We start from the raw sequence: 11,346 nt of genomic DNA, 5'->3' as shown, positions 1-11,346 counted from the left end.
GGCTTCAGTGAAAGATTTCTTCTCCTTAAAATTGATACACAAAGGGGGCGCCTGGGTGGCTCCGCGGGTTAAGCCTCTGCCTTCGCTTCAGGTCGTGATCCCAGGGTCCTGGGATCGAGCCCCACATCGGGCTCTCTGCTCAGCAGGGAGTCTGCTTCCTCCACTCTCTGCCTGCTTCTCTGCCTGCTTGTGATCTCTGTCTGTCAAATAAATAAAATCTTTTTTTTTTTTTGAAGATTCCTTTTTTTTTTTTTTTTAATTTGACAGGCAGAGATCAGAAGTAGGCAGAGATGCAGGCAGAGAGAGAGGAGGAAGCAGGCTCTCCGCAGAGCAGAGAGCCCGATGTGGGGCTCGATCCCAGGACCCTGGGATCATGACCTGGACTGAAGGCAGAGGCTTTAACCCACTGAGCCACCCAGGCGCCCCAATAAATAAAATCTTTTAAAAAATTGATACACAAAGAAAGATCATCTTTCTCCTTCTGTTGGAAGCTGGATGTGATGCCCGGAACGGCTGCACTCACTTGTGAGCATGAGGAGAACCAGCACGAGGTCAAGGCTGACGCCCCGAGGATGGCATATTATAAGGACAGAGGAGGCCGGGCCCCCAGTGGTGTCTGTGAGCCACAGCATAACCAACTCTGGAGCCTTCCTATCTCAGGACTTTTTGGCTTTTTAAGCTGCTAGTTAGCGGGTTACGTGGGTAACGCCACATGCTAAGGTCAGAAGCATGCAGGAATGGTGAACAGAACATATTACCATTAAACTTTATCATACACTTGATATAGAAAGACGTAGTCAAAGACAGGTGACCAGAAATACGAAGATGTGCGAGTCACACAACTGTTCTCTACGGCGGCCGTCCGCTCCCCAAGGCAGGCCGGTGCGTGGGTCGGCCGGGGGGTCCCCAATGGCTCCTCTGCCTTTTTTCTCATCTTCTAATTAAGAAGTTAACCTCATGTGACCCCCAAATTCTCTTCCAAATCAAGTCTTTCCCATCCTGGGGCTCGCAGTGTGTTCTAAGGAAATATTAACAATACTTTGGGAAAAATTCCTCTCCACAAGCATGAGGATAGAAACATAATTACACAAAACAGACCGTCTCTGATAGATAAGATGCTGTACTAATTGGAGAAATTGGCGTGGTACCACCGTCTTTACAGAAGAGAAGGGAGACCTTCGGACGAAGCATTGCAAAAACTTATTTGGGACGTCGGAACAACCATCAGCAAACTTTAGCCAGTGTCTATGTAAGGCGTCCATCTAGAGCTGGAAACCCAAAGTTACAAACACGTATCAGACCCAGTCCCCGTTCTCAGGGAGCTTAGAATTTAGTTCAGGTTCTAACAGACGCGTGTCGGTGGGACTGACCTTCCCTTGGGATGTGCTAGCACAGCCTTTGCGCATTTCATAACCAGGCTCAGCTCTGATGGTTCCGTACAGATGTCCGTGTGGCGTGCTGTCCCTGCACGGAAGAGAGAAAGTCTCAGCACCAAGGAGCCCATGCATGAGGAGAACCACACACATGACATGTGGACCAGTGGTTTAAAGAAACACCAGCTATAGAAACAACTCTTCAAACAAGACCGGAAGCGGACGTCAAACACACATGGCACCCACAAGCACGACACACGTGTGGTGGTCCACACGTGATGGTGAGGCTTCCACTTGGTCTGGAAACCTCTGACATGATTAGGGCCACACAGTGGCCAGGACAGGGGTCCGTGCTGCTGGCTGTGTGCAGAGGGAACTCAGCCTCTTCACCTGCGAAAGCAGGATCAGGAGAAACCATACAAAGTACCCATCCTCCGGCAGGTCCCCACAAGGGCTGCGAGCTCCATGACACCAGGTCACCTGAGCCGAGTGGAAGGGACACTCCACGAGGACCTTCCTTATGATTGGCCTCCAGCTGTGCCATCCTGGAGGGGACAGGAGGAGCAGGACTGGGGACCAGGAAGCCTTTGCTCAGGTCCCGCTCTGTCAGCATCTGCTCTCTTTCCTCAAGGCCTGACGGCCTCCTCTGCCAGGTGAGGATAAGGATCTATTGATTTCAAAGGCATGTCACAGGGTTAAATGAGGCATGAAAGTGCTTTGTCCCCTGGCATTTCTGCCTTTCCTGCTTTGGGTGCCAAAACCTTTAGCTTGGCCGTGCTTGGCAGGAGGCACAGAGTGAGCCCAGCCTTGAGGCCTAGCTCCGCACTCGCTAGCTGCCTGTCCTTTAAAAGTGACTTGAGACTCTGGTCCCTGTGCACCAAACCCACTGGATAAATGACAGCAGGTGTGATAACATCCTGTTGTTTCTGTTCTGTGACACGGAAATGGCTTGGGCCAACCTGGGGATTTTCTGTGCTGTGCACACACACACATACACACACCACGCACACTAAGGTCAGGGGGCCTCATTCAGCATCAAGAGCTCGTTCAGAGTCCAGGCGACGTGGCAGTCTTCTCCCGCTGGCCGTCTCCACTGTTTCCAGCTCCAAGCCTGGTGTGGGACCCCTACCTTCATCAGGACACAGGAGGAAGATGCTCCTAGAGGGGCCACCAGCCCCCACTTCTTGACGCCCTGCTGAGCAAGATCTCCTCTCATTCCCCAGCCGCCTTTTGAAGCAGATACTTCTACCTCCATTTTGCGAAGGGAGGGGGGACACGGGAGACACACTGCGAGCTGGGGGTGAGAGCCAAGACGAGAATCTGCTCCCTCCGACCTCCGACCTCCGCAGCAGCTCCTGCCCTAAACCTGTCTGGTCCACCAGAGGGAAGATGGCTTTGGGAAGGCTTCCGTGGGCAAGCCACGGAATTGGCTAGGCACCAACAAGGGAGAATTGTGGGGCGGGGGCTGCTTAAAATAGCAGAAAGCTGTTCTCTCTCAGCTCTGGAGCCACGAGCCCAGGGTCAAGGTGGTGCAGGGTCTGTCTCCCTCTGGAGGCTCGACGGGAGGTCCTTCCAGCTCTCGGGGCTCCTCGCCCCTGTCGTCACGTGACCGTGGCCTTGTCTCCTCTTCCGGAAGGGCGCCAGTCCGTGGATTGGGACCACCCTCGTGACCTTGTCTCCGCCCGTGAGACCTGCAAAGACTCTACTTCCAGATAGAGTCACATTCCCAGGAACCAGGGATAAGGACTCCAAAACGTCTTTTTTGGGGGACACGACCCCTAACAGAGACTGTGTCAGCCTGCTGTCTCGGGGAGGGATTATAAAGGACCACACCTGCCCCCTTCAGAGGCACAAAGACGTCTTCTTCCAAGATCAGACCCCACCCCCCACCCCTGCTCCCGTGGCCTCGGGTCAGCCTTGCCTCAGTCGGGGCCTCAGACGCGCCCTTCTCCTTCCTCACACCCGCTGTCCGCCAGACGCCGCTGACGCAGGGCCTTGTCTCTCCTCGGCCCGCCTGAGGGTTTTCTTGGACACATGAATCCCCAAATCTGTCAGAGACGAAATGGTTTCCATGAACGGCCCTGCTCCACGTGGACCGGACCCCCACCCGCAACCTCGTACTTGCCGCCCACGTGGCCCCTCAGCGCTCAGGGCTCCTCCCCGGCCCGGCACCGGCAGTGGTTATCTGTCCCCAGGTGGCACACCTGTGCAGGCAGGGTCCCTTCTCTGGTCCTCACCTTTGTGACGAGGAAACTGCTCTTGGGGGAGGAGCTCCGGGGCAGGCGGCTTCACAGCATAGGGGTGGGGTGAGCTAGAAGAAGCATTCCCCCTGAGGACCCGAACGCCACCTGCTAGTGCTTACCGAGCACCTGCTCCGCCCACCATCTCCCAGTCAACGAGGTAGGAGCTCCTGGCCCCCAAGCCAGGGGCACCTAGAGCAAAAGCCTTTGCTGCTTGGTTCTTTCGGGAGTGGGGGGCAGAATGCAATTTTCTGGGATGTTACTCTGAAGACGCAATTTGTTATGTTAAAGGACTTTAGCAAGATTGCTCCGGGTCCTAAAAACCTATAAAACAGCAGGATAAAATGTGGTTAGAACCACCTGGCTCCCTCGTCTTCAGTAACAGCTCGAGCACAAGAAGAGAGGACATGCATCTGATTCCCATCAACCTCTGAAGCCACCGAGGACACCGCAAGCCGAGTTCATTTGGTGCCTCTGTGCCTTTGCAGGGGCCTGAAGTTCTCATGGGTGGGAGGCTGAATGCGCGCAGGAGCCAGGGGAGGGGACCACGGCATTGTCCGACCCCACACCTTCATCCCCCTCATCATTCCCAGCATCCCCACCCTCAGACCTTCCCCAGGAGCAGAGGTATGTTAATTTGTGCGGCTGCAGAACCCATTACCCCAAACTCAGAGGCCGGAAACAGCACCCACGTAACAGCTGGCAGCTGCCCACGCCAGAAATCAGAAGAGACGCCACCTAGGATCTCTGCTCAGGGTCTCAGGGGCAGAAATCAAGGTGCCAGTGGCTGGGTTCTTGCCAGGGGGAGAATCTACTTACAAGCACAAGCAGGTGTGGCAGAATCCACTTCCTTGAGGCCAAAGGTCTGAGCTCCCTGTGTCCTCTGCCGGCTGGAGGTCAGGGCCACCTTTGCTTCCTTCCCTTACGGCCCTGTCTGCTTTACAAACAGTGCTGACATGTCCCATCCTCCTGACCCTTCTGACATCGCCGACACCCCCTTCTGCCACCAGCCCGAGAAAACACTCTACTTCTAAGGTTCACCTGATTGGGCCAGGCCCACCCAGATAATCTCTTCACTTAAATTAGTGTTTGGATAACCAGGGGCTGCGAATCCTGGCAGAGGGGAGGAAGGGGAGGCATCCTTGGAATTCTGCCTACCCTGGGAGGTCTTACAGGGAGAGCTGCAAGAGAGTCCCCTTCCCCCATCTCATGGCAGGGAAGAACCATCTTCCTCCCCCTCTGGTATGAAATGGCACTTTCTGGGGCGCAGAGGAATTTGTAGAAATTCGCCCCTTACCCTGAAAGAAAAAACAAAACAGACCTGGCCTCCGAGGGGAAACACAAATATTCGTATTGAACAAGCCTGTCTTCTGCAGACTGTGGGGCAGGCCGTCCATTAGGTCACACTTGGTTGGCCAGATTTTTTTTTTCCTTTTTTCAGGGCATTTTAACGTGACAGGCTATCAGAGATTTTCAAAACTGATCTTCCAAATGAAGCACAAGTGACCCAATATAGCAACTCTTCATTGCTGGGCGCGGATGACCCCAGCAGCAGCAGTAGAGCCCCGCGAGGGTCCCCACGCTCTCAGCACACAGGTTGTGGGGGCCCCAGACAGCACCACCTTTCCCTCACTGGTTTGGGCTGGTGTCCCCCCAAAACCCATGTCTACCTGGCACCTAGGAACGTGACCTTATTTGGAAATGGGGTCTTTGCAGATGTATGCACACTAGATGAGGTCAACTGGATCGGGCGGGCCCTGAACCCAAAGCCTGGGGGCCCTGCGAGACAACGGACACTTGGGCACAGGCATAGGAAGGCTACATGGAGATGGAGGCAAAGGCTGGAGTGGTATGGCTACAGGCCAAGGCGTACCAAGCTGCCCCACCGGCCCTACGATTCCAAATACCCAGCCTCCAAGGCTGTGAAAGGATCCATTTCTAAGGCTTCAAGCCACAAAGTTTGTGATAATTTATATATGCAGCCCTAGGAAACTAACACACCCACTGTGTGTGTTTATGTATGTATTTATTAATATTTTGGTTCTTTATTACAGAGAGAGAGATCACAAGAGGAGGAGAGGGGAAGGGAGAGGGAGAAGCCGACTCCCCGCTGCGCAGGGAGCCCAATGTGGGGCTTGATCCCAGGACCCTGAGATCAGGACCTGAGCCGAAGGCAAACGGTTCACCGACTGAGCCACTCAGGTCCCCCAGTGTCTGTGTGGTTTTTTAATATAATCCTGACTGGCTATAACCCTCCCTCTATTATATTACTCCATCCATCTTACTTTTTCCTGACCTCTTTAGAGCATGTTAATTTGCAACCCTGGTGTAATTAAAAATAAAACTGGGCTTCAAAAGCAAACACCTCATATTACATGTAAGAATAAACTCCAGGGGTGCCAGGGTGGCTCAGTGTGTTAAGCATTCCATTCTTGATTCAGCTTGGATCATGGTCTCAGGGTCATGAGGTCAAGCCCTGCCTTGGGCTCTGTGCTGAGTGTGAAGCCTGCTTAAGATTCTACCTGTCCCTCTGTCCCTCTTCTCCCTGCTTGTGCATGAAAGCATGTGTGCTCTCTCTCTCCCAAATAAATAAATAATATACTCCAAATGGGTTAGGGATCTAAATATGAAAAAAATGAGATCCTATACATAATATAAGAACACACATGCTCTAGGGAGGGGTTTCCTAACTATAACTAAAAATACAGATGTAATAAATGATCATATAAATACTTTTTCAAGGTAAAAACACCATAACTAAAGTCAAAAGCAAGAGACAAACTGGAACAGAATATTTTCAACATAAATCACAGATAAAGGGCTAGTAACTCTAATACATGAAAAACTCTTAAAAACTGATGTGGGGGCACCTGGGTGGCTCAGTCTGTTAAGCATCCAATTCTTGGTTTCAGCTCAGGTCATGATCTCATGGGTTGTGGGATAGAGCCCCATGCTGGGCTCCTCACTCAGCTTGATTCTCTCCCTCTGCCCCTCTCCGTGCTCATGCCCCTTCCCCAGCTCTCTAAAACTAAATCTTTAAATTAAATAAATAAATAAATAAATAAATAAATAAATAAAAATCAACAGAAACAAAGATGCAAAACCTGATTGAAAAATGGGCAAAAGACATGAACAGGCAACTCATTAAAAAAAAAAAAAAAGATACAAAAATGGCATCCACATCTGGGTCTCCGACCCTTCCAAAGACTCTGAGTCCCTGTTGTAATTTAATAACACTGTTTCTGCTCAAACCAGACATAGTGGACTCTGCTGTTTTCATTTTGTTTCATAAGCAGAGGCTGTTTCCAGATATCAATCCACCTCAAAGCACAAAGACTTTCCTGCCTACAGCGTCTCCAAAAATTTCTTACACGGACTGTGGAGACAACGGTGTGAAAGAGGAGTTCATGGGTGTATTTTCAGGCAATCACAGTTTTATCACAACAGGAGCACTACCTTCCGGGGTGAGCACCTTGAAGGAGGGAGCGCTACTTGATCGGGCGAGCTCTGGTGTGTTTGCTTAAAAAGAATCCTCCCATATTTTAGAGTTACCCCTCCTCACCCAGACAATAGGTTATCTGCCTTTGGAATGTGTTTTTCACCTGGACTTGAGTCTGGGTGTGTCCTGCGTCTTGAGCCGTCAAGCTGGGCAATAAAGCCTTGCCTGGGATGGTGCTGGGAAGAAATCCAGTTCCTGCACGTTAGCCCTGCTTGTGCTTCTCAGAAACACCCAGTGGATCTAGAGGAGGTAGATCGGGTTTCAGCCTGGTGCAAGGTCCGGGTGAAGCAGAACTGCCTTTCGAAACTCTATCAGCAAAGCACAGAAACAACCTGAATGCCCAGCTATAGGGGATTAGTAGGAAACACGGCAGTGCATCCAAACAACAGGATTCTGGGCTGCCCTTGAAAAACGGGACTTAGGAGAGAGTCTGTGACATGGGAAGACCTCTGCGATATGTTGTTAAATGGAAAAAAGGAGATCACAATGCGGAGAACAGCCCTATTTTTGCGGAGGATGCCACTTCTGTAAAAACAGGTGTGCGTGAACACATGTGAATACAACAGTGTTTAGAGGGATGTGTTTTAGAATGCTAACGTTGGTTATGACCAAGAAGTGAGATTATTTGTGACTTCTATATTGTCTTTTAGCGAGATATAATCTCTATACCAGGAGTATGTATTACCCCATAATCAGGCAAAATAGCACTAATATATATGTATATTATGACTTATATGTGTATAAAACCCTGAATTTATTTGCTTTTAAATAGTCCATTAGAAAAACGCCCCTGTGCCGGGGTGGCGTGAGAGCAACCGATGAACCATGGTTAGGGAAGCTGGGCGACAGGGACACAGGCAACCACTATACCAGTCAAATGACTTGGGTGTGCTGGAGAACTCCCACAGTAGACAGATAAGCAAAACACACAAAACCAAAAGCAGCAGGGAATTAATTGTGGGCTTTTAGAGATATAACTGTGATGTGAGAACGGGGAAAATGTGAAAAATGAACAAACACACAAAAGAAATAGGGCTCGGGACTTAGCGAGAACCCACGAGTCCCTGGTGGTGTGACCGCTCTAAGCCTCGGCTTCCCCGGCTGGAAAGGAGGAGGGAAGGTCCCTGAGCTCGCGCAGGCCTGGGATCCGGACCTAAGCGATTATTGTGGGGGTTGCTCTTGGTCCAAAGAAGCAGGCTACATGTCTGAAAGCCAAACCTCTACTCCCCAACGTCATTTTCAAATATCAGGGTGATGGGGGTTACCCAAAAGCGAGCGTAATGCAGAGTGCCAGACCTCAGCCCCTGGGAGTCTGACTCCACACCTGGGGTCAGGCTAAGGAATGTCCATCTTAAATAAGAGCCCAGGGCAAGTCACTGCTGTGGAAATGCCGCACCTAGCCAAAGGTCAAAGACATCCAGGAAAGCAGGTCCTCCCTGGAGGTAAATGTGCAGCTGTGTACAAACCGCGCCAGGCGCGAATGGGACGACCGCCCATTTACGACTCCAGGTGGACTCGGTCAGCAAAGTCCAGGCTGGGAGAAACCGGCTGCCACATATGTGACCAGTCTCTGGTGTGCAGAAATAACGAACAAATGACAGCTCACCTTCGGGCTTTCCTCCGGGACGGACAGTCTGGGCAACTGACAGGCCAGGGCGTGGTTCCCACACACACCAACGGCACGGCCCTGGGCCCACGGTGACTGGGCGGCATCTGTAAAATGGAACAGCAGCAGCTCAGAAGCCGGCTGAGAGCTGCGGCGATCGCACGAGGCGCTCAGGAGCTGAGGCACCGGGAGAGGCTCCCGTCAGTAAGAGTAGGGACCTCACTTCTCAAGGCCGGCACGTAAGGGGCTTGGGGCCCTTGTCTTCTGTCTCAGAAAGGTGGGGCCTTGGACAAAGGAAAAATGAAACTCAGTAGGTGTCTCCAACTGGAGGCCACGCCCACCCCTCATTGAACCCTTAGGACCCCCGCACCCAGCCTGTGTGTGTATGTGGTCCCTGACTGTTCGGGGAGCTCTTGTCTTAAAGGGAGTCTCCACCCTAACCCTCTTTTCATTTTCCTATCACAACGCGGTCTCGAGGCTCCTGTTCTAGGGTTGGCTTGTGAACGAGTCACAAGGGAGAAGTGGGGTGACAGGGGCCCGGTGGGGTGCGGGCACTGGACCTGGCGTCCCGGCGGCCGAGCTCTGGCCTCAACCCTGGTCCTGCCGCTGCAGCAGGGTCACCAGTGTCACCGTTCCAGCCGCAGGACGTCGTCCCAGGCACATCACACCTTCATTGCAAAACTCGTTTCTTTGGGGCATTTGGGGTGAACTCCCAGTCTCTCCCTGTCTCTCTTTCTCTAAAATAGTATTAATGTATATTCCATTCCAGCTCTATGGAAAACATAGACATACTGTTCTGCTCTAGACCTAGACCGTGAGCTCCCGAGGGCAGGGCCCACGGCACTGGGAGACCCCGGCTGGAGTTAGGCACGTGGCGGGTAAGTCCACTCCTGGGCGTGAACCTGCTCTTCCACTCAGCGTCTTACTGGGAATCTCTCCTGGTCTCAACTCGTGGCCTGCTTCCCTTTTACCTAGAACGCCTCTGATGGTGTGGAGGAACACCGTGCTGTCTGACTTACCCCACACCGGCCCTCCAGCCCCCTCCCATGGATCCTCAGGCCCCCCACTTTGAAGGCGGTGGAGAAATGTTCAAATCCCACTTGAAGACAGGGGTCACCTTTTGCAGACAGAAGGAGAGAGACCAGCTCCCTCAGAGCTGGAGGCTGTTTTAGGGAAGGAGCCCAAGGTGGGAGTGAGGGCAGCAGCGGGCTAAGAGAACCACAGCCTCATGGCCAGCGCCGAGGGACTGTGCTGGGAGGGGCAGGCAGGTCAGCATCCGCTCTTGCCTCTGGGAGGCTCCCGGCTGCTTCCCAGGAAGAGGACAGTAGGCCAAGAGAAAGCTCCTGCAGGCGCGTGGGCTATCTGCTCTGGAGACGGGAGTGCAGGCCGTCTGTTCCTTAAAGCGGAGGAGCTGGGCTTCATTCCTCTTGGAGGGGCCCACGTCCTTAGCGGGGTCTGGTCCTGCAGGATTGCGATTCACCGTCCGTGGGGCTGAATCGCACGGCGCTGCAGAAGCGTCCAGGCGGCAGCTGGGGGCAGCCGTAGCAAACGACCGCCGGCTGGGGTTTCACACGACGGAAGTGTTCTTCTGCAGTGGGACAGCCGCAGGCCTGTGCTCCCTCCGCAGGCTCAAAGGGAGGGTCCTTCCTCCCTATGCCTCTGTCTTCCGTGGTGTCCCCCATCCCAAGTCTCTGCTTGTGCCTTCCTGCTACAAGGGACACTGTCAATTTGATTCTTACCTAAAGTGTATCTGCAAAGACACTATTTGCAAAAAAAGTCCCATCCTGAGGTTCTGGGTGGACATGGCCTTTTGGGGACCTCACCGTTCCGGCCAGTACAGGCATTCAATAGCAAATAGCACACCCAAAAGTGGCAAGAAGGCAGGAGGAGGCCTCCTGGTACGTGTGGCTCAGTTGTCCCAGCTGTCCAGAGCCCCTGTTAGCCCCTCTGACACCCACTGCTGGCTGGGAGTGGGGTCCTGGCTTCCTTCTACTGATGGAGGCCGGAGTGAGTGGCCGAGGTCCCACAGCTGGCCAGAGCTGGGACTGGAAGATGGGTCAGCTTGATGACCTGGGGGCTTCACAGCCTGGCTGGGCTGGATTGGAGGAACCCTCCGTGCTGGAGGCCCCGAGATCCTTCCGCTCCGAGTGACCTAATTAACCAAGAGAAGGCAAAGGTGTTGACTCACCTTGATGTTCACCTTGCTTTACTTCCACATATCATAAATTTTGGAATGTGGCTACTCTCCTGGAATCACTTGAAAAGGTGAGGTCAAAGAGAACAAGGGTTCATTATTCATAGAAATTAGTCTGTACTGGGGACGTGGGGCAGGAAGACCCAATGAGGCCAGACTTTCCTGCTGTCCATGTGGGTTTTACACTGCCTCAGGTTGTCCCCCAGACGCTGGCATGCCTGGGACTCTCACCGGATGCCGGGATGTTTGGGGCTGTCGCCCAGTTCCTGCGATGCCGGGAACTGTCACCTGGTTGCTAGGGAGTCTGGGACAGTTATCTGGTTGCTAGGAGGGCTGGGACTGTCACCTGGATGCTGGGATGTCTGGGGCTGACACCGGGTTGCTGGGATGTCTGGGGCTGTCACCTGATTGCTGGGATGTCTGGGGCTGTCACC

General features: G+C 52.9%; 1 long non-coding RNA gene across 3 annotated transcripts; it reads right to left on the bottom strand.

Annotated features, from left to right (window-relative positions):
- Positions 1-778: 778 nt before the first annotated feature.
- On the bottom strand, positions 779-8,819 carry LOC132004786 (uncharacterized). 3 transcript variants are annotated; one of them, XR_009400644.1, is made up of 6 exons: positions 8,719-8,819; positions 7,216-7,352; positions 2,503-4,547; positions 1,371-1,464; positions 1,099-1,268; positions 779-1,018 (listed from the first exon to the last, which is right to left on the bottom strand). It is a non-coding gene; the product is annotated as an uncharacterized LOC132004786 (long non-coding RNA). The 3 variants fall into 3 exon arrangements; XR_009400643.1 differs by having other exon boundaries at positions 1,371-3,421; positions 3,611-4,547; XR_009400642.1 differs by having other exon boundaries at positions 1,371-4,547.
- Positions 8,820-11,346: the final 2,527 nt, after the last annotated feature.

The sequence above is a fragment of the Mustela nigripes genome, chromosome 17 (genome assembly GCF_022355385.1).
Source record: "Mustela nigripes isolate SB6536 chromosome 17, MUSNIG.SB6536, whole genome shotgun sequence".
NCBI classification, from domain to species: Eukaryota; Metazoa; Chordata; class Mammalia; order Carnivora; family Mustelidae; genus Mustela; species Mustela nigripes.
The sequence above is the reverse complement of the archived record's forward strand: the minus strand, read 5'-3'. Positions and strand labels throughout refer to the sequence as shown.